The sequence below is a fragment of the Cherax quadricarinatus genome, chromosome 37 (genome assembly GCF_038502225.1).
Source record: "Cherax quadricarinatus isolate ZL_2023a chromosome 37, ASM3850222v1, whole genome shotgun sequence".
Lineage (NCBI taxonomy): Eukaryota > Metazoa > Arthropoda > Malacostraca > Decapoda > Parastacidae > Cherax > Cherax quadricarinatus.
Window position 1 is genome coordinate 29,911,820 of NC_091328.1, and position 25,233 is coordinate 29,937,052.

The following is a 25,233-nucleotide window of genomic DNA, read 5'->3' on the forward strand; positions in this document are numbered from 1 at the left end:
GAGTGTGTTTTAATGCGTCCATCCTTACTGGTGTTGTGCCAGGTTGTGGAAGATGACTAATGTGGTTCCTATATTCAAATCAAGGGATAAGTCCGTTTCTTCAAATTACCGTCCAATAAGCCTGACATCTATAGTGGGCAAGTTATTAGAATCAATTATAGCTGACATTATTAGAAGTCCCCTTGAAGAGCATGATTTGATTAATAAATCTCAGCATGGGTTCATGAGAGGTCGTTCCTGCTTGTCAAATTTACTGACGTTCTTCAACAGAACTTTTGAGGCAGTTGACAGTGATAAAGAATATGATATTGTTTATTTGGATTTTAGTAAAGCCTTCAATAGAGTACCTCACAAGAGACTTAAGAAAAGTGGCAGCTCATGGTACAGAAGGTAAAGTTCTAGCATGGACAGAGGCATGGCTTACCAAGAGAAAGCAGAGAGTTTCCATTAATGGGGTCAAACCTGAATGGGGATTAGTCACTAGTGGTGTTCCACAAGGATCAGTTTTAGGCCCTCTCGTGTTCATAATTTACATTAATGACCTTGATGAAGGGATTACGTGTGACATGAGCAAATTTGCTGATGATACAAAGATAGGCCATATGATTCATTCTTAGGAGGATAGCAATGAACTCCAGGAGGATATGGACAAATTAATGTCTTGGTCTGAAAAATGACATATGAAGTTCAATGAAAATAACTCTCGAAGCTATAAACTAGGTGAAGTAGAGCTTGATCATACAGAATGTGAAAAAGACTTGGGAGTCATGGTAAGCAGAAATCTTAAGCCAAGACAGCAGTACCTAAGTGTGTACAACAAGGCTAACAGATTACTTGGATTTATCTCAAGAAGTATAAATAACAGAAGTCCAAAAGTTATTTTACAGCTCTATACATCACTAGTGAGGCCTCATTTAGATTATGCTGCTCAGTTTTGGTCCCCTTACTACAGGATGGATATAGACTTATTAGAGAACATACAGAGAAGAATGACTAAAATGATTTACTGTGTAAGGAATCTCCCGTATGAATATAGACTTAAAACCTTAAATCTCCACTCTCTGGAGAGACGTAGAGTGAGGGGAGATATCATTGAAGTGTATAAGTGGATGACGGGCATAAACAAACGAGATATTAATAAAATACTGAGGGTGTCGAACCAGGTAAGAACCAGAAATAATGGATTTAAGTTGGATAAATTTAGATTTAGGAAGGACATAGGTAAGTACTGGTTTTCTAACAGGGTTGTGGATGCATGGAACAATATTCCCAGTAGAGTGATCGAAGCTAGGACTTTGGACAGCTTAGAAAGGAGATTGGACAAATATATGAGTGGGAGGGGTTGAGTTTGCTATGTGTCATTGGGTACGGGAGCAAATTCTTGGGTAGCTTTGGGTAGAGGTAATTTTGATAAGGACCTGCCGTGTATGGGCCAGTAGGCCTTCTGCAGTGTTCCTCCATTCTTATGTTCTCTTTACACCCACCCTGGCCCTCCCATCAACATCCATCCCCCACCATATCACCAAATACTAAACGGTTATAATTATAACATTATTTTTTAATGGGGCGTACTGGTAAGGCAGCGGAAGGCCTGAGTCAGATGACCAGTAGCTCCAGAAGCTGGTCATCATATGACTAAGACCCGCATCAGGAAACACTTGTCCTGTTTCCTGACAAACCTCATCTAACCTAACCTAACCTTACCTTACCTAACCAACTACATTCAACGACCACACTCACAAACCACCATCACCACCACCCATCTTCACCCTTTTCTATCATCTTCCTTACTACCTACCCGTAACTTTTCCGTCACTATCCACATTCCTACCCTCACATCACATTCCTCAACCTCCTTTTCACATCTCAGCAACGCTTCCCAACTTTATCCACCCACCTCACCCATTGAGTACCAGTCATGTCTTTCACCCACTGAATACCAGTCTTGTCTCTCACTTCACCCTTCAGACAACTACATAAACTTCTCCCTCCCGCCTTTACATCCCATTCAGTAAAAAGTGCCTATCGTAATAACTTAGTTCATTCCAAGAATGGCAATTTGCGTATACATACAAAAATATTGATGTAGATTCCAACAAACGTATGTAGATGTGAATCTTAATATATATAATTATACACGCAATAAGATCACAATAAACAGGTAAATATCATAATATGCAAAATAACTACAGTGAAATTTCAAGCTCTTCGTGATTTCTCACATAATCAAGGAATGGTGATGGTGTGAGTAATCAAGAAAGCGATTGCAATTTCACTTTTTTATTTTTCACTGTGGTTATTTTGCATAATTACAGACATAAGCAAAACACACATACTTGTCCAACTTATCCGAGTGTTGATGGACAAACTGGTTGTTGCATATACTCCTAGATATATAATAAATATATATTACTATATAATAATTATTTTGCAAATTTGGTTATACAATATTATGTCTTCCAGATTTCTCTCCGTCTTCCAGATTTCTCTCCGTCCCGCTGCATACTTTCCCTCTTACTCACCTCTATATACAATTTTTATTAATCCACTCAGTAGTAAGTGAGATATCTACATATAAATTCCATTTTTCCTGACAGACAGCTCCAGTGCTAGGATGACAAAGGCACTCTTGGCTCCGGTAGCTGATGAGTCTTTAAGAAACACTATGTTATCCACATTACCCTACTGAAGTCTCTCAGATCAGACTTAAATATTTTAAAATTATGTAAATATGTAACCCATGATGTGTAGCTATCGTAGAGTATGGTAGCAGCACATCTCTGATGTATTCACCGTGCTAAGAAAAAATGCCATCCACTCAGCAAGAAGTAATGGTGGTCGAGCCTAATGATGCGTTGTGTTATATCCAGTGTATTGTTTCAGCTATACCTACTTCGTTCCTGCATCTCTCTCATCGCTCCTCCCTATAGTTCTCCTCTCCCTCACTCTCACTTCTCTATTTTCTTCCTAATTCTTGCACCACTTCTGCATCTTTCTCTTATTTTCACCAGGATTTTTACAGGGTTAGGGCAAAGATTTCCTAACTTTATTGACAAGCTAAGAGCTGTTACCTTCCCTCAGCATATTTGATAATTTTTGTATTAATGAGACATTCAAATGGAGAACAGGATGAAGTTGAAACCAACTGTGGGCCAGCGACTTCATTTGGTCAGCCGACTTTATTTCATTGATGTAGATATTCTGTACGAATATGTTCCAGACTTGAGTCATTCTAGGAATGAATGATCACAGATGATGTGATGTTCTTGAGAAGAGTACAGCCAGAGTATAGTTGCTGTTCACTGCCTGTCTCTCTTCTCCGGTGGCCAAGGATCTGCCGTAATGACAGCTCAGACCAGGCGGGGTCCTCGCGAGATATAAGCCGTCTTTGTCAGTTCTCCATTTTGTGCCGAAATCGTAGATGAGAGGAGAGGGGAAAGGTCAGGCAATCAAAGGCAGTGGAGCATACTTAAAGTGTGAGCACTCTTGTGCCTCTACTTAGTGTTATCTTTTTGGCCATTTAATTTCAAGATTTACCACATGATTCTTCATAGACATTTTGAAGTCAAATTTTACTCATAGAATATTCACCTTTTCCCAGGTTTCTAACACTTTCCCATATATTCCTACGATTGTTTCAGCATTACCAACATGGTGCCTAGAGGCCATCACCATTTGTGTTTTCTCGGAAGAACAAGCAATCTCCCAATGTTTCCCAAGGGTTGATAAAGCGGTAAGCCGTTAGGTGATGTATCTGAAAGCAGCCGACATGTTTCTTGAATAAGTAAATACCAGAGCACAGTCACCTGCATAGACATGGAATTCTGGGATAAGATGAAATTCATTGAAGTAAACATTCTTTAACAATGGATCAAGTTAATTTCCTTGTGGAAAACTGGCACAGATGGTGTCTTGTCCACTTTGACTCATAGAAAATTACTCTTAGAGGAAGGAAATAACTAAGGAGGTATTGTGCAGAACCAGAGGCTGCAAGTGCTTGCAGTTTTGTCAAGAGTCCCTGATGTCATACTCGGTCAAAAGCACGAAGTGTCCTTTAATTCATCCCAGTGACTGGTACCACATAGTGTAGAGGTTTAACTTGAAATCTGGAGAAGAGCGACCTTTTCTGATGCCATAGTGATAGTAGTGGTAGTAGAAAAATGCTGACATTTTCTGTGAGATTATCGTCTCAAGAATCTTGCCAATGGTTGGCAGGAGTGACACTGGTCTGAAGTTGTTGATTTCTGCTCTGTTGTGCCAATAAGTGCGAATCAGAAGCGATGGTAGCTAGTCCCTCCCTCTCTCTCTTTCTCCCCTCTCCCTTTATCCCTTTCCCGATCTCTTTCTCTCCCTTTCCCTTTCTCCCTCTTCTATTCTCTTTCTCTCCTCGCCAGATGTTGCCAGAGAAACAGAACAACACTAATATTAAATGTCTGCAGGGTGTGTCTTGCTGTTATTCTGTAACTCTGTAAATAATAAATCTCTTTTTATTATTAAGATCTCAAGGGTTATGTAACATTGTAAGTGGAAGTCATAAGTATTGCAAAAGTAAAGTAGTTTCAGCTTATTTCATGAGATCCAGAGTTGAGAAAACTGTATTAACGTGTTTTTATTACGTATTTTTTTCTTGTTCATCATCTTCAACAGACGTGAATTGATGGTTCCAAGTGTTTCGTGATGATAATTTCTGCTTGTGTGTACATGTATTATACTTGTCTTTACATGTATTATGCTTGTGTATACATGTATTATGCTTGTGTATACATGTATTATGCTTGTGTATACATGTATTATACTTGTGTACACATGTATTATGCTTGTGTATACATGTATTATGCTTTTGTATACATGTATTATGCTTGTGTATACATGTATTATGCTTACCTGGAGTGAGTTCCGGGGGTCAACGCCCCCGCGGCCCGGTCTGTGACCAGGCCTCCTTAGGTCAGTGTCCCAGGATGCGACCCACACCAGTCGACTAACACCCAGGTACCCATTTTACTGATGGGGAACATAGACAACAGGTGGAAAGAAACACGTCCAATGTTTCTACTCTGGCTGGGAATCGAACCCAGGCCCTCACTGTGTGAAGCGAGAGCGTTAACCACCAGGCCACCAGAGCCACCATACATGACATTCTCTCCCAACCTTTATCAATCCAAGCAAAATTCTATTTTGTAAAGCTGTAGGTAGTGTTGGAAATTCTCTGATTCCCCGTTATTCTTAAGCCCTGGGGACGAGGGATGGGAAGGAGGGTGATAAGTGTAAAGGGTGAAGACCGGTAACTTGATACTAAGGGCTTGTGTATACATGTATTATACTTGTGTATACATGTATTATGCTTGTGTATACATGTATTATGCTTGTGTATACATGTATTATGCTTGTGTATACATGTATTATACTTGTGTATACATGTATTATACTTGTATATACATGTATTATACTTGTGTATACATGTATTATGCTTGTGTATACATGTATTATGCTTGTGTATACATGCATTAAGCATTCTTACATTACCTCCCGCTACTACTAATTGGGTTGAAAGGAGTGAATGATGGGGAGAGAGCCATCTGACATTCTCTCCCAACCTTTATCAATCCAAGCAAAATTCTATTTTGTAAAGCTGTAGGTAGTGTTGGAAATTCTCTGATTCCTCGTTATTCTTAAGTCTTGAGGACGAGGGATGGGAAGGAGGGTGATAAGTGTAAAGGGTGAAGACCAGTAACTAGATACTAAGGGCTGATGTACATGATTCTCAAGCCTACATAGCCAACAGATTTTAACGTTATTTTAATTCATTGATGAAGCCTGACTGGGCTAATATTCAGCCTCTTCCATAAATACATAAGTTAGACTTAGAATGTAGATTAAGTAATCTGGTATTTCAATAATTGGATTATAAGCCTATACATTGACAACACAGCTCACAGTCTATCTACTACGGAATCTTCAGCCTTGCAGATGCTCACATAGAGTGGAGGTTCTCTTCCCCTCGCTTTAATCCTGCTAAATACCCAGGATTTAGCGGGATTCCCAAGGGTTTATGACCTATCATACTCTATACATCAAGGCGGTAAGTTCCTGTTAGCTATACAAGTTGAATGATTCTGATCGGTACGTTAATAGTAGTTGATGTTCCGTGTTGATACCCTGGTATTACATAATATGACATCCATTAAGCGAAGACATCACCAGGGAATACTAGGTCAACTTATTGATCCACCTCTAGCATCTAGCCTGTTCCTAGTTTTGTAACAGTTTGTCAGAGTGGATACTAGTCCAGTTATCCCGGAAATTAGTAGCATCGCTTTTGAATTACAACTGGAGAATATAGACCAACCAAATAGATGTAGATAAATGATAAAGGTCTCTAGGTGGTAATAATTACAGTTTAACTATATTGAATATTTAACAAAATCAGCTTCCACACAAATCTCGGAGTTTAGCTTATTATATTTATATATCATACTTATTCTGTACTCAACAAATATATATAGTGTTATGGGCACTTCTGATAAGATACTGTACACTATGATACTCATAATATGTACCATGTGGTACGCTGCTGTGATGAGATGTACTCATAAGTACAAGAGTAATATAGGTATATGTGTGTGTGTGTGTGTGTGTTCAATAATGCTCGGTATAATTCTACTGGACTTAGAATGTGACTGACAACAACAAGTACCTAGATAAGCTAACTTATGGACCATCGAGGTAATCAAACATCTTGTTTGAACAGTATGTCGATACATTCGCCAAACAACGGGAATGCATAAAGCAGCAGTGAACAGCACCGCGTCAGGCAAGGAACCAAAGAGACCAACACGATCTTAACTATGGACCTACAGTAGATTCTCCAGAAAAAAACATTGAGCTCCCATATTACTGAACTGAGTTAAGCTATTCAAATTTCCCGACTACAACAATGAGTTGATACCAAAACAGTGTAGGTCGAAAGATAAACTTGGAACCATAGACATAGTGTCTCACGACACACAACCTCTGAAAACGTCAAATATCATACAATCTAAATAATATTCCGTGAGCTGAGTTACACAGAGTTACGAGATGTCTGTCACAGCTAACCAACGGAGACATACTCTACAAAAAACGGTCTAAATAACACAAGCTGAGGAGAACAGCATTCTAACAGAGTGAGGCACGGCAGATTTAATGTCTAGTGACTCGTACCAGCTAAACCCTGGCATGAACTGCGAAGCAAGAGGGCAGATAGTTTGCAGTATTGGCAGCCAGTCAAAATTCTCCTTCAGTGAGCATAGTGAAGTGTAGTTGTTACATCTTACCTACACATATAAGCTAATAATAATATTGAACAAAAAAAATTCGTTTTAGCTATTAACGAAAACCAGTAGCAATATACTATTTGGTGAAAAAGCAATGAATATACAATAATTAGAGCTGTCTTTTCTCTGAGGACTCTACGTCTGGTAAGTTACATATATACTGCCCTTGTATGATAGAGGTAATTTTATTTTCATCTGGGACATGGAATTGCAGGTGTTTCTGTAGGATTTAATAACTTATCTGATTGGATAATCATTTAGCACCCACGCTGTTCTAGACAGGACGCCCGAAACAGATTGTTTCGATATTGCTAACCTTCCTATGGTGTTTAAATATACCTAGTTGAATCTTATTGTAGCCAGCTGGCCCAGTGGCTAGCGTGTCGGTCTGGAGTTTTATGATTCTCTGATCACGGGTTATAATTTGTTTCCTCTTCTCTTATATACACTGAAAGTGCTTCTTAATATTCCTGAGTATTCTGCTTCCATTTTTGACCTTTTATTAATTATCCCTGAAAGGATACTTAAAGATGATGTCAGAAAGTTTTTCTCTTTCTTCCTTCTGTTTATTTTTATTTGGCTTTAACTGGGAAATGCTTTTCTAAATCGCCTACAAACTTTCATAACTTGTGCAAAGAAATGAAGATCAAATTCTTAGAGAAATTCGCGTGTTCACCCGCGTGTTCACCCGCGTGTTCACCCGCGTGTTCACCCGCCCTATGACCAAAACTGTTTAACCCATTCTCAGCATCCTCAGATAACTCAAGTAACTTCCAGAACCTTTACTGAAATAGTTTCAAAGTCCTAGAAAAAGGCACTAAAATACGACGATAACAATGAGTGAAATTTAAATGTGCAGCAGATTTGATAATTTCATTTGTCATGCGCAATTTTTACTCCAGTTTAACTCTAATGAATGGCTTCAATATTTACTGGCTGATGCATCTTGGGGCCAGAATATTGCCTATTTATTTTCGTTGGCGTTCATGCAAATCTGTTGATAGATAATATACTTAAAAAAAAAAGAATTGTTGGAATCCGAGCCATGAGTGGAGAACAGCTCACCTTATAGTCTTCAAGGTTTTCACCACTTGTGTGGTTACCTTAACACAAGGTTTTCACCACTTGTGTGGTTACCTTAACACAAGGTTTCACCACTAGTGTGGTTACCGTAACACAAGGTTTCACCACTAGTGTGGTTACCTTAACACAAGGTTTCACCACTAGTGTGGTTACCTTAACGCAAGGTTTCACCACTAGTGTGGTTACCTTAACACAAGGTTTCACCACTAGTGTCGGTACCTTAACACAAGGTTTCACCACTAGTGTGGTTACCTTAACACAAGGTTTCACCACTTGTGTGGTTACCTTAACACAAGGTTTCACCACTAGTGTGGCTACCTTAACACAAGGTTTCACCACTAGTGTGGCTACCTTAACACAAGGTTTCACCACTAGTGTGGCTACCTTAACACAAGGTTTCACCACTAGTGTGGTTACCTTAACGCAAGGTTTCACCACTAGTGTGGTTACCTTAACACAAGGTTTCACCACTAGTGTCGGTACCTTAACACAAGGTTTCACCACTAGTGTGGTTACCTTAACACAAGGTTTCACCACTAGTGTGGTAACCTTAACACAAGGTTTCACCACTAGTGTGGTAACCTTAACACAAGGTTTCACAACTAGTGTGGTAACCTTAACACATTGTTTCACCACTAGTGTGGTTACCTTAACACATTGTTTCACCACTAGTGTGGTTACCTTAACACAAGGTTTCACCACTAGTGTGGTTACCTTAACACAAGGTTTCACCACTAGTGTGGTTACCTTAACACAAGGTGTCACCACTAGTGTGGTTACCTTAACACAAAGTTTCACCACTAGTGTGGTTACCTTAACACAAGATTTCACCATTATTGTGGTTACCTTAACACAAGGTTTTACCACTAGTGTAGTTACCTTAACACAAGGTCTCACCACTAGTGTGGCTACCTTAACACAAGGTTTCACCACTAGTGTGGCTACCTTAACACAAGGTCTCACCACTAGTGTGGTTACCTTAACACAAGGATTCACCACTAGTGTGGAAACCTTAACACAAGATTTCACCATTATTGTGGTTACCTTAACACAAGGTTTCACCACTAGTGTGGCTACCTTAACACAAGGTCTCACCACTAGTGTGGTTACCTTAACACAAGGTTTCACCACTAGTGTGGTAACCTTAACACAAGGTTTCACCACTAGTGTGGTTACCTTAACACAAGATTTCACCATTATTGTGGTTACCTTAACACAAGGTGTCACCATTAGTGTGGTTACCTTAACACAAGGTGTCACCACTAGTGTGGTTACCTTAACACAAGGTGTCACCACTAGTGTGGTTACCTTAACACAAAGTGTCACCATTAGTGTGGCTACCTTAACACAAGGTTTCTCCACTAGTGCAGTTACCTTAACACAAGGTTTCACCACTAGTGTAGTTACCTTAACACAAGGTTTCACCACTAGTGTGGTAACCTTAACACAAGGTTTCACCACTAGTGTGGTTACCTTAACACAAGATTTCACCATTAGTGTGGTTACCTTAGCACAAGGTTTCACCACTAGTGTGGTTACCTTAGCACAAGGTTTCACCACTAGTGTGGTTACCTTAACACAAGGTTTCACCACTATTGTGGTTACCTTAACACAAGGTTTCACCACTAGTGTGGTAACCTTAACACAAGGTTTCACCACTAGTGTGGTTATCTTAACACAAGATTTCACCATTAGTGTGGTTACCTTAACACAAGGTGTCACCACTAGTGTGGTTACCTTAACACAAGGTGTCACCACTAGTGTGGTTACCTTAACACAAGGTGTCACCACTAGTGTGGTTACCTTAACACAAGGTGTCACCACTAGTGTGGTTACCTTAACACAAGGTGTCACCACTAGTGTGGTTACCTTAACACAAGGTGTCACCACTAGTGTGGCTACCCTAGCACAAGGTTTCACCACTAGTGTAGTTACCTTAACACAAGGTTTCACCACTAGTGTAGTTACCTTAACACAAGTTTTCACCATTATTGTGGTTACCTTAACACAAGGTTTTACCACTAGTGTAGTTACCTTAACACAAGGTCTCACCACTAGTGTGGCTACCTTAACACAAGGTTTCACCACTAGTGTGGCTACCTTAACACAAGGTCTCACCACTAGTGTGGTTACCTTAACACAAGGTTTCACCACTAGTGTGGTTACCTTAACACAAGGTGTCACCACTAGTGTGGTTACCTTAACACAAAGTTTCACCACTAGTGTGGCTACCTTAACACAAGGTCTCACCACTAGTGTGGTTACCTTAACACAAGGTTTCACCACTAGTGTGGTAACCTTTACACAAGGTTTCACCACTAGTGTGGTTACCTTAACACAAGATTTCACCATTATTGTGGTTACCTTAACACAAGGTGTCACCATTAGTGTGGTTACCTTAACACAAGGTGTCACCACTAGTGTGGTTACCTTAACACAAGGTGTCACCACTAGTGTGGTTACCTTAACACAAAGTGTCACCATTAGTGTGGCTACCTTAACACAATGTTTCTCCACTAGTGCAGTTACCTTAACACAAGGTTTCACCACTAGTGTAGTTACCTTAACACAAGGTTTCACCACTAGTGTGGCTACCTTAACACAAGGTTTCACCACTAGTGTGGTTACCTTAACACAAGGTTTCACCACTAGTGTGGTTACCTTAACACAAGATTTCACCATTAGTGTGGTTACCTTAGCACAAGGTTTCACCACTAGTGTGGTTACCTTAGCACAAGGTTTCACCACTAGTGTGGTTACCTTAACACAAGGTTTCACCACTATTGTGGTTACCTTAACACAAGGTTTCACCACTAGTGTGGTAACCTTAACACAAGGTTTCACCACTAGTGTGGTTATCTTAACACAAGATTTCACCATTAGTGTGGTTACCTTAACACAAGGTGTCACCACTAGTGTGGTTACCTTAACACAAGGTGTCACCACTAGTGTGGTTACCTTAACACAAGGTGTCACCACTAGTGTGGTTACCTTAACACAAGGTGTCACCACTAGTGTGGTTACCTTAACACAAGGTGTCACCACTAGTGTGGTTACCTTAACACAAGGTGTCACCACTAGTGTGGCTACCCTAACACAAGGTTTCACCACTAGTGTAGTTACCTTAACACAAGGTTTCACCACTAGTGTAGTTACCTTAACACAAGGTTTCACCACTAGTGTGGCTACCTTAACACAAGGTTTCACCACTAGTGTGGCTACCTTAACACAAGGTTTCACCACTAGTGTAGTTACCTTAACACAAGGTTTCTCCACTAGTGTGGCTACCTTAACACAAGGTGTCACCACTAGTGTGGCTACCTTAACACAAGGTGTCACCACTAGTGTAGTTACCTTAACACAAGGTGTCACCACTAGTGTGGTTACCCTAACACAAGGTTTCACCACTAGTGTGGTTACCTTAACACAAGGTTTCACCACTAGTGTGGTAACCTTAACATAAGGTGTCACCACTAGTGTGGTTACCTTAACACAAGGTTTCACCACTAGTGTGGCTACCTTAACACAAGGTTTCACCACTAGTGTGGCTACCTTAACACAAGGTTTCTCCACTTGTGTGGTTACCTTAACACAAGGTTTTACCACTAGTGTGGTTACCTTAACACAAGGTTTCACCACTAGTGTAGTTACCTTAACACAAGGTTTCACCACTAGTGTAGTTACCTTAACACAAGGTTTCACCACTAGTGTGGTTACCTTAACACAAGGTTTCACCATTAGTGTAGTTACCTTAACACAAGGTTTCACCACTAGTGTAACCTTAACACAAGGTTTCACCATTAGTGTGGTTACCTTAACACAAGGTTTTACCACTAGTGTGGTTACCTTAACACAAGGTTTCACCACTAGTGTGGTTACCTTAACACAAGGTGTCACCACTAGTGTGGTTACCTTAACACAAGGTGTCACCACTAGTGTGGTTACCTTAACACAAGGTTTCACCACTAGTGTAGTTACCTTAACACAAGGTTTTACCACTAGTGTGGTTACCTTAACACAAGGTTTCACCACTAGTGTAGTTACCTTAACACAAGGTTTTACCACTAGTGTGGTTACCTTAACACAAGGTTTCACCACTAGTGTGGTTACCTTAACACAAGGTGTCACCACTAGTGTGGTTACCTTAACACAAGGTTTCACCACTAGTGTGGTTACCTTAACACAAGGTTTCACCACTAGTGTAGTTACCTTAACACAAGGTTTTGCCACTAGTGTGGTTACCTTAACACAAGGTTTCACCACTAGTGTAGTTACCTTAACACAAGGTGTCACCACTAGTGTGGTTACCTTAACACAAGGTTTCACCACTAGTGTGGTTACCTTAACACAAGGTTTCACCACTAGTGTGGTTACCTTAACACAAGGTTTCACCACTAGTGTAGTTACCTTAACACAAGGTTTCACCACTAGTGTGGTTACCTTAACACAAGGTTTCACCACTAGTGTAGTTACCTTAACACAAGGTTTCACCACTAGTGTAGTTACCTTAACACAAGGTTGACACTGCCATGTGCCTTCCTAAGCTCCAGTTTATCAGTTTTATTGAATAAATGATTGACTTCTGAACATTATTAATGATACATTATTTAAGGTGGTTGATACTCCAATAAGTTTAAGTCCAATAGGTGCATATTTCAAATTCTACTAAGCTGAAAAATTTGAACTTATGTAATAGAACAATTGCCGAAGAATACGTTTTCTGATAGGCTTCAAACTTTTAACATTTGTTGGCCTTAAAAACGCTAATTGTAACTTTGACGTGTGTAAATTTTTTTTTTAATTAAGTAGATTATTTCCCATTTAGTAAGTAGATTATGCCTCTTTAGATGGGATTTAAAACCGTAAATATTGATGAATCTTATTAGAAATATTTTTTTTATTAATTTTCTTTTGGATGGATGATTATTATCCATTTTTCTCTGCTTTCTAGATACGATCTTTTAAACAAATCAATTTTTTTCATAAAGAATTGTGAAGAAATTAAAATAGAATGTAAACTCGAAAAATCGTGTTTTATGACATTGTTTTATTTTAACGAAGAGGGGAATTTTATGTTCTCGCAACATTCTCTACATTCTCGTTTGTGTCTCGGATTTTCATTTAATATTCGAGAACATCTAATTCGATGGACTTCTTGGACAAGATTCACTTCGTTATTTGCTTCCCTCGATGCCATATATACAGTGTCACTTAGACCGAGTCCAGATTTCTTGTTTCCATAGGACTGGTAAAGACAGGCTACTTTGAGTGGCTTTAAAAATTTCAGCACTGGTGGATTTCACACTGGTGGAATACACCACTGGTGAATTCCACACTGGTGGATTCCACACTGGTGGAATACACCACTGGTGGATTCCACACTGGTGGAATACTCCACTGGTGGATTCCACACTGGTGGAATACACCACTGGTGGATTCCACACTGGTGGAATACACCACTGGTGGATTCCACACTGGTGAAATACACCACTGGTGGAACCACATAGAGGAATGTTGGTATATTTAATGGAGTGTGTAGATGCCTTTTGGCCGCCATTAATCTGGAAAAGGTATAGGATTATTTTCCCTTTTAGCATTATTTTACCTTGACATTGGTGAGGGGCTCCTGATCCAAGGAACTGGACATATTTTCGTCTTCCGTAAATCGAATTTGAGCGCATCCCATTCCACAAATATTTTATAACCCCTACAAGTTTAGCCCTTCCCTCTGACTAAAATATAACAATTGTGAACTGCGTCAGTCGTCAGCTGTTGATGTGTCGTATGAAGTAAATGAATCATTTCAAGGGTTTAGCATTTAAAGGCACAATTTTGGGAGGATTCTTAGCAATAACTGAAAAAAACGAAGCTTCTTGTCAGATTAAGAGTTTTACCGTTGTTATATTTTTCTATTGATGTTTGGTTGTGTAAATGATTATTAGCCAGTTTTATTAATCAAATTAGTTTCTGTGAAAAAATGGAGTACGTCTCTTCTGATAAGATATGACACAGTGAATTTATTTGGTTATATTAGATTAAATCAATTTACTGTTCTTTAATGTGTATATAACATCTGTGCACCGTCAACACCATTGCTAAACATTTGTGTGTTATGTGTACTAAGTTTACATAAAACTAACTTGCAATACGGTACTTTTTTTTTTTTTTTGGTCTCTTCGAATTTTTTTTTTTATTAGATTTGGGTTGTGTAATATCCTAAATTACCATTTATTTTTTCAAGAAATTCGAATAATAGTTTCATTATGATGGCTTGTGAATACTACTTCTGATTCCCGTCAAATCTTTTACGATAATATTTACCAGCATCATCATCTTATGCCGCATTCTGCATAGTTCAGATTACAAACATTGAGACACAGGGCACTCGGGGTTCTAAATACCGGAATTCCTTTATCAGGTCAGGCAGCGACCAATGTACATCTACTCTTGGTTACTTTACATCAGTCTACTACCAAGAAGCTTTTAATCGCTGTTATGTCTCTCATAATGAACCACATCTCAAATGGAGTACTTTCAGCTCCATAACAAATCCCCAGGCCCTGATGAACTGTTTGCAAGGGTGTTAAAGGAATGTAAAGAGGAACTTAGCATACCTTTGGCTAATCTTTTTAACATATCACTACAAACTGGCATAGTGCCTGATAAGTGGAAAATGGCAAATGTAATACCTATTTACAAGGCAGGTGACAGGTCCTTGGCTTCAAACTATAGACCAATAAGCCTTACCTCCATAGTGGGAAAATTTATGGAATCAATAATTGCCGAACAATTCGTAGCCATCCTGATAGGCACAGATTGATTAATGAATCTCAACACGGTTTTACAAAGGGGCGTTCCTGTCTTACGAGGTAGATCATGGTAATGAATATGATATTGTGTATATGGACTTCAGTAAAGCTTTCGATAGAGTTCCACATCAGAGGCTATTGAGGAAACGTAAAGCACACGGAATAGGAGGAGATATTTTTTCCTGGGTAGAGGCATGGCTGACAAATAGACAGCAGAGAGTTTGCATAAATGGGGAGAAATCAGAATGGGGGCACGTCATAAGCGGTGTTCCTCAGGGGTCAGTGTTGGGCCCGTTGTTGTTCACAATTTACATAAACGACATAGATGAGGGAATAAATAGCGACATAGCAAATTTGCTGATGACACCAAAACAGGCCGTCCAATTCATTCTAATGAGGACACTAGAGCACTCCAGGATGATTTGAATAGACTGGTGCAATGGTCGGAGAAGTGGCAGATGCAGTTTAATATTGACAAATGCAAAGCTCTAAATGTTGGACAGTTAAATAACCATGCCACATATAAACTAAATAATGTATATCTTAATACTACTGATTGCGAAAAGAATTTAGGAATTCTGGTTAGCAGTAATCTAAAACCAAGACAACAGTGCATTAGTGTTCGCAATAAAGCTAACAGAATTCTTGGCTTCATATCTAGAAGTATAAATAATAGAAGTCCTCAGGTTGTTCTTCAACTCTATATATCCTTGGTTAGGCCTCATTTAGACTATGCTGTTCAGTTCTGGTCACCGTGGCTAACGGTGACCAGAACTGGTCCAGTGGCTAACGCGACTGTCTGGAGTTTTGAGACTCTCTGATCGCGGGTTCTATCCCCGCCCGTGGTATGGTTTGTTTGCAATCGTGTCATTACGATTTCGTTACGGGTTTGAGGGGACTTGAGCTAGAGTTCGTCACGGCCACGCTAGCTGGAGATTCGTCTGTAAAAACTTGCATTTGTGGTCACAGTGGTGCCTATGCTAACCTTCCTAGGGTGTAGAAATATACCTAGTTGGACGAATCTTATTGTGGCTAGCTGGTCCAGTGGCTAACGCGACGGTCTGGAGTCTTGAGACTCTCTGATCGCGGGTTCTATCCCCGCCCGTGGTATGGTTTGATAGACTGAGGGCCCTGAATCTGCTCTCTCTCGAAAGGCGTAGAAATGATCGAGGTGTATAAATGGAAAACAGGAATAAATAAAGGGGATGTAAATAGCGTGCTGAAAATTTCCAGCCAAGACAGGACTCGCAGCAGTGGTTTCAAGTTGGTAAAATTCAGATTCAGGAAGGATATAGGAAAGCACTGGTTTGGTAATAGAGCTGTGGATGAGTGGAACAAACTCCCGAGTACAGATATTCAGGCTAAAACGTTGTGTAGTTTTAAAAATAGGTTAGATAAATGCATGAGTGGGTGTGGGTGGGTGTGAGTTGGACCTGACTAGCTTGTGCTGCTGGGTCTGGTGCCGTGCTGTATCCTTGAGTGGAGGTGACCAAACTGGGTGAGTCATTGGGCTTATCCGGAGGGGGAGACATTTACCTGCTCCACATGGGTCAGTAGGCCTGTTGCAGTGTTCCTTCTTTCTTATGACACACGTCATGTTAGCGTTTTGAACGATTCTCGATTTACATTACTAAAGGCTTTTAATATACCTTAATGCACTTACCCTGTGTTTCAGTTTCAGCCGTGAGCTTCACTTTACTATTGGTTAGGGCTTATTACATATTTGTATTTGCATAATTAATAATCAATATATGGAAAAAGTATTGTTTAATGTAACTGGCGAGTGCGTGGTGCGTGGAAACAGACTCTTGCGCAATGAATTAGGCTCAATTATTCATCAGAATGAAGGGTGTATTTTGTGAGATAGTGTCGCTGGCATGGTCCAGGGTCTGGTAGCATTGATCGCTCCTCAGACAATTGTTCTCGTAATTACGATATCATAAAATTAATTGATGTGTGACAGTCATATTATGATCGGGAAATTACTGTCACTTCATTAGACAGAGTGTAAATTCATTATGTTGTTTTCTTGCGCAGATAATCTTCACAATCTATACAGCATTCAGTAGTCAGGACACAGCTATTCATCTCATCAGATACATTCTATACATATCTTGGGGGTCGGTTCATGCTTTTACTTCAAGGTGCGTGTCTCGATATTGGTGCAACACTCTTGATCCACGAAATTAAAGCTACATTTCCAACGCCATGGATAAAAACTGATTACTCTCGTTACTCTGGCCGTAATATGACATCAACGTGTTGAACTCTTAGATATAAATGAAAAAAAATATATTTGTGGTCACTGTGGTGGCCCAAGCTAACCTCCCTAGAGTGTACAGTGTCTAACACACTAGCCTGTGATTTGTTATTAATGAAGTATTTATTCTAAAATCTGTCTCATGTACATACAAGCAGGACCAACATAAGACACGTTGGTTTGCGTATTTTCGTGGGTATACTCGCGTTCAAATACACAATTTACTCTATAATTTATAATCGTTATTCGGAAAATGCAAGCAATATTTTGTGTGTGATGAATGGTTTTGAAAATCGACAAGTTGAAGAATTGAGACACTTGTGCAACATATAGGAATCTTTATTGAAGAAACGTTTCGTTACACAGTGGCTTCATCAGTCCTATACAAAGCAGGAAGGTATAAGGAGAGTAGGAGTTTGAGGTAATCAGTCCCTCAGCCTGGAGTCGATGTGTTCAGTCCATCAATCTTGTAGAATGTACAGCATAGGGCCGTAGACGTGGCTTATGTACTGTAGTTAGGTGAGGCGAAGCAGGAGGAGGCGGGGGTCATAGTGATACCATCCACTAGTGGGAGTAGATCTTCGTCCAAAGGTTCGACAAGTTTTGAAGAATTCTTTGTATCAAGATTCCATGATGTTGTAGTGTCTGACAGATGTGATGAATGGTTTTGAAAACCGACAGGTTGCAACGGCCCTGTACAGTACTTTCTACAAGACTGATGGACTGAACAAATCGACTCCAGGCTGAGGGACTGATTACCTCAAACTCCTCCTCTCCTTATACCTTCCTGCTTTTTATAAGACTGATGAAGCCACTGTGTGGCGAAACATTTCTTCAGTAAAGATTCCCATATGTTGCATAAGTGTCTCAATTCTTCAATATTTTGTGACTGGCAAGAATGTGATTTGTTGGAAATTGTGTTATGAGTTAAACATGGGTACAGTTATATAGGCTCATCTGGTATCAACTGTCATTCATAGTATCATATTTGTGGGTTTCCTAGAATAAATCAGGAAAGTCAGAGTGTCTTGTCTCAAGTGGAGTTCCTGAGACAGGGGGACGTGCAAGCTTTTAGTAAATTCTTAAAATACAGTTGAATGGTTACATATACAATATTTGAATGTGTAAACAAATCGCTATGTAGTGCAGGATAACCAGTATATACCTTGTTTTCTTCAAGGTATATACTGGACATTTGTTGATAAGGAATGTTCAAGATAATGTGTTTAGGAATATTTAAGATATCAAGGAATATATTCAGTAATTATTGATATGGAATATTCAGGATACTTGTAGGCAGATACAGGAAATTTTGTGGTAAGAAATATTGAGGAGAATTTCTGAAATTAAATTCTGTAGTGAATACTATGGAAATTTTCTACTTCAGGAACATTCTCGGTTGTAAAGTAGTATATGGTGACAACATAACACATGCGATTCTTATTTTAATGCAAAGTTAAACAAAAGCTACGTAAAATCAAGTTAACTGGCAGGAATACCAACCTAAGTAACATGACTTCATCATAACACTAGACTAGTTGACCAGGCGGTAATTTCATGCACTGGCCAGGGAGGTATATCATCTTTTAGGAGTGAAGAGCAGAATGTAAGCGTGAGGGAGGTGCGTGAGGCATTACATAGAATGAAAGGTGGTAAAGCAGCTGGAACTGATGGGATCATGACAGAAATGTTAAAAGCAGGGGGGGATAGTGTTGGAGTGGTTGGTATTTTTGTTTAATAAATGTATAAAAGAAGAGAAGGTACCTAGGGATTGGCGGAGAGCATGTATAGTCCCTTTATATAAAGGGAAGGAGGACAAAAGAGATTGTAAAAATTATAGAGGAATAAGTTTACTGAGTATACCAGGAAAAGTGTACGGTAGGGTTATTATTGACAGAATTAGAGGCAAGACAGAATGTAGGACTGCAGATGAGCAAGGAGGTTTCAGAGTGGGTTTACCTGGAGAGAGTTCCGGGGATCAACGCCCCCGTGGCCCGGTCTGTGACCAGGCCTCCTTAGGTCAGTGTCCCAGGATGCGACCCACACCAGTCGACTAACACCCAAGTACCCATTTTACTGATGGGGAACATAGACAACAGGTGGAAAGAAACACGTCCAATGTTCTACTCTGGCTGGGAATCGAACCCAGGCCCTCACCGTGTGAAGCGAGAGCGTTAACCACCAGGCCACCAGGGTAGGGGATGTGTAGATCTAGCGTTTACATTGAAGCATATATGTGAACAGTATTTAGATAAAGGTAGGGAAGTTTTTATTGCATTTATGGATTTAGAAAAGGCATATGATAGAGTGGATAGAGGAGCAATGTGGCAGATGTTGCAAGTATATGGAACAGGTGGTAAGTTACTAAATGCTGTAAAGAGTTTTTTTTTTTGAGGATAATGATGCTCAGATTAGGGTGTGTAGAAGAGAGGGAGACTACTTCCCGGTAAAAGTAGGTCTTAGACAGGGATGTGTAATGTCACCATGGTTGTTTAATATATTTATAGAAGGGGTTGTAAAAGAAGTAAATGCTAGGGTGTTCGGGAGAGGTGTGGGATTAAATTATGGAGAATCAAATACAAAATGGGAATTGATACAGTTACTTTTTGCTGATGATATTGTGCTTATGGGAGATTCTAAAGAAAAATTGCAAAGGTTAGTGGATAAGTTTGGGAGTGTGTGTAAAGGTAGAAAAGAGTAAGGTGATGAGGGTTTCAAATGATTTAGATAAAGAAAAAATTGGATATTAAATTGGGGAGGAGGAGTATGGAAGTGAATGTTTTCAGATACTTGGAAGTTGACGTGTCAGCGGATGGATTTATGAAGGATGAGGTTAATCATAGAACTGATGAGGGAAAAAAGGTGAGTGGTGCGTTGAGGTATATGTGGAGACAAAAAACGTTATCTATGGAGGCAAAGAAGGGAATGTATGAAAGTATAGTACTACCAACACTCTTATATTGGTATGAAGCTTGGGTGGTAAATGCTGCAGCGAGGATGCGGTTGGAGGTGGTGATGTCCTGTCTATGGGCAATGTGTGGTGTAAATATTATGCAGAAAATTCGAAGTGTGGAAATTAGGAGAAGGTGTGGAGTTAATAAAAGTATTAGTCAGAGTGCTGAAGAGGGGATGTTGAGGTGGTTTGATCATTTAGAGAAAATGGATCAAAGTAGAATGACATGGAAAGCATATAAATCTGTAGGGGAAGGAAGGAGGGGTAGGGGTCGTCCTCAAAAAGGTTGGAAGAAGGGGGTAAAGGAGGTTTTGTGGGGGAGGTGCTTGGACTTCCTGCAGGCGTGCGTGAGTGCGTTCGATAGGAGTGAATAGAGACGAATGGTGTTTGAGACCTGACGAGCTGTTGGAGTGTGAGCAGGGTAATATTTAGTGAAGGGATTCAGGGAAACCGGTTATTTTTATATATCCGGACTTGAGTCCTGGAAATGGGAAGTACAATGCCTACACTTTAAAGAAGGGGTTTGGGATATCGGCAGTTTGGGGGAATATGTTGTGTCTCTTTATACATATGTGCTTCTAAACTGTTGATTATGTGTGATTGTGTGAGTGAGGTGAAAGTGTTGAATGATGAAAGTATTTTCTTTTTGGGGATTTTATTTCTTTTTGGGTCACCCTGCCTCGGTGGGAGACGGCCGACTTGTTAATATATATATATATATATATATATATATATATATATATATATATATATATATATATATATATATAATGTGTATATATGTGTGTGTGTGTTCATCTAATTTTTGTTGCAGGGGTCGATTCATAACTCCTAGCTCCGCCTCTTCACTGGTCGCTACTATGCCATGCTCTCCCTGCTCCATGAACTTTATCATACCTCTTCTTGAAGCTATGTATAGTACTTGCCTGCACTACCTCACTTTCTAGACCATTCCACTTACTGATGACACTGAGACTGATGAAATACTTCCTAACATCCCTGTGACTTATCTGAGTCACAGGGATGTTAGGTAGCAATGAAGAAAGCAATGTTAGGAAGCTAATTTGGTTATCTAAAAAATCTCTGACATTACTCTAACACCACAAGACTCTGAAAAGGCAATAAATGACATGCCAATGCACTCTGCCCCAGGCCCAGACTCATGGAACTCCGTGTTCACCAAGAACTGCAAGAAGCCCCTGTCACATGCCTTCAGCATTCTATGGAGAGGGAACATGGACACAGGGGTCATCCCACACTAACTAAAAACAACAGACATAGCTCCAGAGAACTTCAGATCGACAGCACTAATATCCCATATTATTAAAATCTTTGAAAGGGTTCTAAGAAGCAGGATCGCCCATGAATTACACAACCCAATGCAGGAGCAGGTCGCTCCTGTCTGTCCCAGCTACTGGACCACTATGACAAGGTCTTGGGTGCAATAGTGGTTAAAATTCAGATGTACTATACACAGACTTTGCAAAAGCCTATAACAGTTGTGACCATGGAGAAACAGTGCAAAAATGAGTGATATAGGAATAACAGGAAAAGTTGGTAGATGGATCTATAAGTATCTAACAAACAGAACACAGAGTAATAGAAACAGAGTAAAGTCCGAGGTAGCTACGGTGAAAAGCTCTTTTCCACAAGGCACAGTACTCACTCCCACCCTATTCCTCATTCTCATATATGACATAGGCAGAGATGTAATGTGAAGGACCTGGGTGTGATGTCAGAGGATCTCGCCTTCAAAGGCCACAACAACGTATCTTCCCCATTTGCTAGAAAAATGATAGAATGGATAATGAGAACCTTCAAAGCTAGGGACGTCAAACCCATGATGATTCTCTTCAAATCGTTTGTACTCTTTAGGCTGGAATACTGCTGTACAATAACTTCCTCCTTCAAGGCAGGCAAAATTGCTGACCTGGAGAGTGTACAAAAAAAAACTTTCACGGCACACATAAATACGATGAGACACCTAAATTACTGGGAACGGTTGAAGTCCCTTGATTTCTTTCCCTGTAATGCAGGCGAGAGATACATGATATACACCTGAAAAATCCTAGAGGAATTAGTATTAAACTTGTACACGAAAACCACTCCCTATGAAAGCAAAAGACTCGGCAGGAGATGCAATACTTCCCAATGAAAAGCACGACTACACTGAGAGACAACACAATAAGTGTCAGGGGCCCAAGACTGTTCAACTACCTCCCAGCATACGTACGGGGGATTACCAATAGACCCCTGGCTGTCTTCAAGAAGGCACTGGACAAGCACCTAAAATCAGTACCTGATCAGCCAGGCTAAGGTTCGTACAACAGCTTGCGTGTGGCCAGCAGTAGCAGCCTGTCTGATCAGACCTTGATTCACCACGAGGCCTGGCCTCAAACCGGGCCGTGGGGGCGTTGACCACAGAAACCCTCAACAGGTATACTCCAGATAGCCACATCAAGAGGAAGGCAACAGCAAGGACCAGGTAATCAGGCTGGGGAAGGAAGATGGAGAGTTCACAAGAAACGACCAAGAAGTATGTGAGGAGCTCAACATGAGATTTAAGGAAGTATTTACAGTGGAGACAGAAAGGTCTCTGGGAAGTCAAAAGAGGGGGTACAACAACGAGGGATATACCAACAACTGCTGGATGAAATACGCACAACCGGAAAGGAGGTGAAGAAGCTGCTTGGTGAACTTGATACCTCAAAGGCGGTGGGACCAAACAACATCTTTCCGTGAGTCCTTAAAGGTTGGGGTGGGGGGGGAGAGGTACTCTGTGTGCCACTATCAACAATTTTCAACACATCCATTGAAACTGGGCAACTACCTGACGCAAATGTAGTCCCCTGTTTTAAAAAAGGAGACAGACACGACACACTAAACTACAGACCAGTATCACTGACGTGTATAGTATACAAAGTCATGGAGATTATCGGAAGGATACAGGCTTATAAACGACAACCAATAAGGATTCTGTGAAGGGATGTCCTGTGTCACAAACCTACTGGAGTTTTATGGCAAGGTAACGAAAGTAAGACATGGAGAAGGGTGGGCTGATTGCATTTTCTTGGAGTGCATGCAATAAGGCTTTCGACACAGTTCCTCTCAAGAGATTAGGACAAAAGCTGGAGGACCAGGCACGCACAGTAGGGATGGCACTGCAATAGAGGAGACAGGGAGGCAACACCGAGTTACGATACATGACGAGATATCAGGGTGGGCGCCTTTTATGAGCAGGGGTTCCACAGGGGTCAGTCCTACTACCAGTGCTGTTTTTGGATTATATGAATGACATGACGGAAGGGATAGACCCAGAAGTGTTTGTTTGCAGATGATATGAAGTTAATCGGATGAGGATCAGGCAGATCTACAAAGAGACCTGGAGAGGCTGCAAGCCAGGTCCAGTAACTGGCTTCTTGAATTTAACCCCGCCAAAAACAGTCATGAAGACTGGGGAAGGGCAAAGACGACCACAGACAAAGTACAGGCTAGCTGGCCAAAGACTTCAAACCTCACTCAAGGAAAAGGGTCTTGGGGTAAGTATAATAACGAGAAAATCTCCCGAGTTGCAAATCAACCAGATAACTACTGCAGCATACAGGCGCCTGGCAAACCTGAGAATAACGTTCCGATATCTCAGTATGGAATCTTTCAAGACCCTGTACACCGTGTACGTCAGGCCCATACTTGAGTATGTAGCACAAATTTGGAACCCACACCTGGTCAAGCACGTCAAGAAATTAGAGAATGTGCAAATGTTTGCAACAAGACTAGTTCCCTGGCTAAGGAATATGCCCTACGAAGAAAGGTTAAAGGAAATCGGCCTGACGAGGAATTGACAACGTGGATAGAGACAAGTGTTTCCAGAGATGGACACAGAAACAAGAGGTCACAATTGGACGTTGAGGACTCAGATGAATCAAAGAGATGTTAGGAAACATTTATTTAGTCATAGAGTTGTCAGGAAGTGGAATAGTCTGGCAAGTGACGTAGTGAAAGCAGGAGCCATACGTAGTTTTAAGACAAGGTATGATAAAGCTCATGGAGGAGGGAGAGAGGGGACTCAGCAGCAATCAGTGAAGAGGCAGGGCCAGGAGCTATTACTCGACCCCTGCAACCACAACCAATTGAGTACAAATAGGTAAACACAGAAGGCATCAGCTAGTCAGCACTATTAACAAGCACTACCCCATTGCAATATGCTCAGTGCACATCAGTCATTACACAATAAAAAGCAATGGAATTCAGCAGCGTTATGCATGTACGGTAGCACAATACACCGTCTCAGAGCAGTGTATTGCATTGTAGAAAACAGTGATTGCTGTCCGTAACTCAGGTCTCAATACAAGACTAAACCTAAACAATTAAAGACAAACAGTCAAAAAACAGGTATTTTTCTTACACACTGTTGCAACCCCTGAATGGGTTGCAATATATATCATTCGCTGCCTGACCACGGTAGAGTGCGGTTGTGCTCAGCACCCCTCTGCTGTTTTCAGGCGAGCTACCTCATTTCGTCACTCAACCTTTGAGTAGTGAGGACGTGAGCTGCTCATTTTCCAACATGGCGCTGCATAGCAACAGGCGCATCAACACTGCGTTGAGTTGACCCGTGGGGCTGTCACGGGAGCCACGATGGATTTGTTACTACCGGCGATTATCCGTGATACCTACGGTATCGCAAATGAAGAGATATGTGGTGTAGCACTTAATGGGACGACACGGATCTTCGTTAAAATGACGTCAGCAAATGTCTACGAAGCAGTGGTGGATAAGTATCAAGAGACAATTATAGCCGTCAATTCAGCTGTA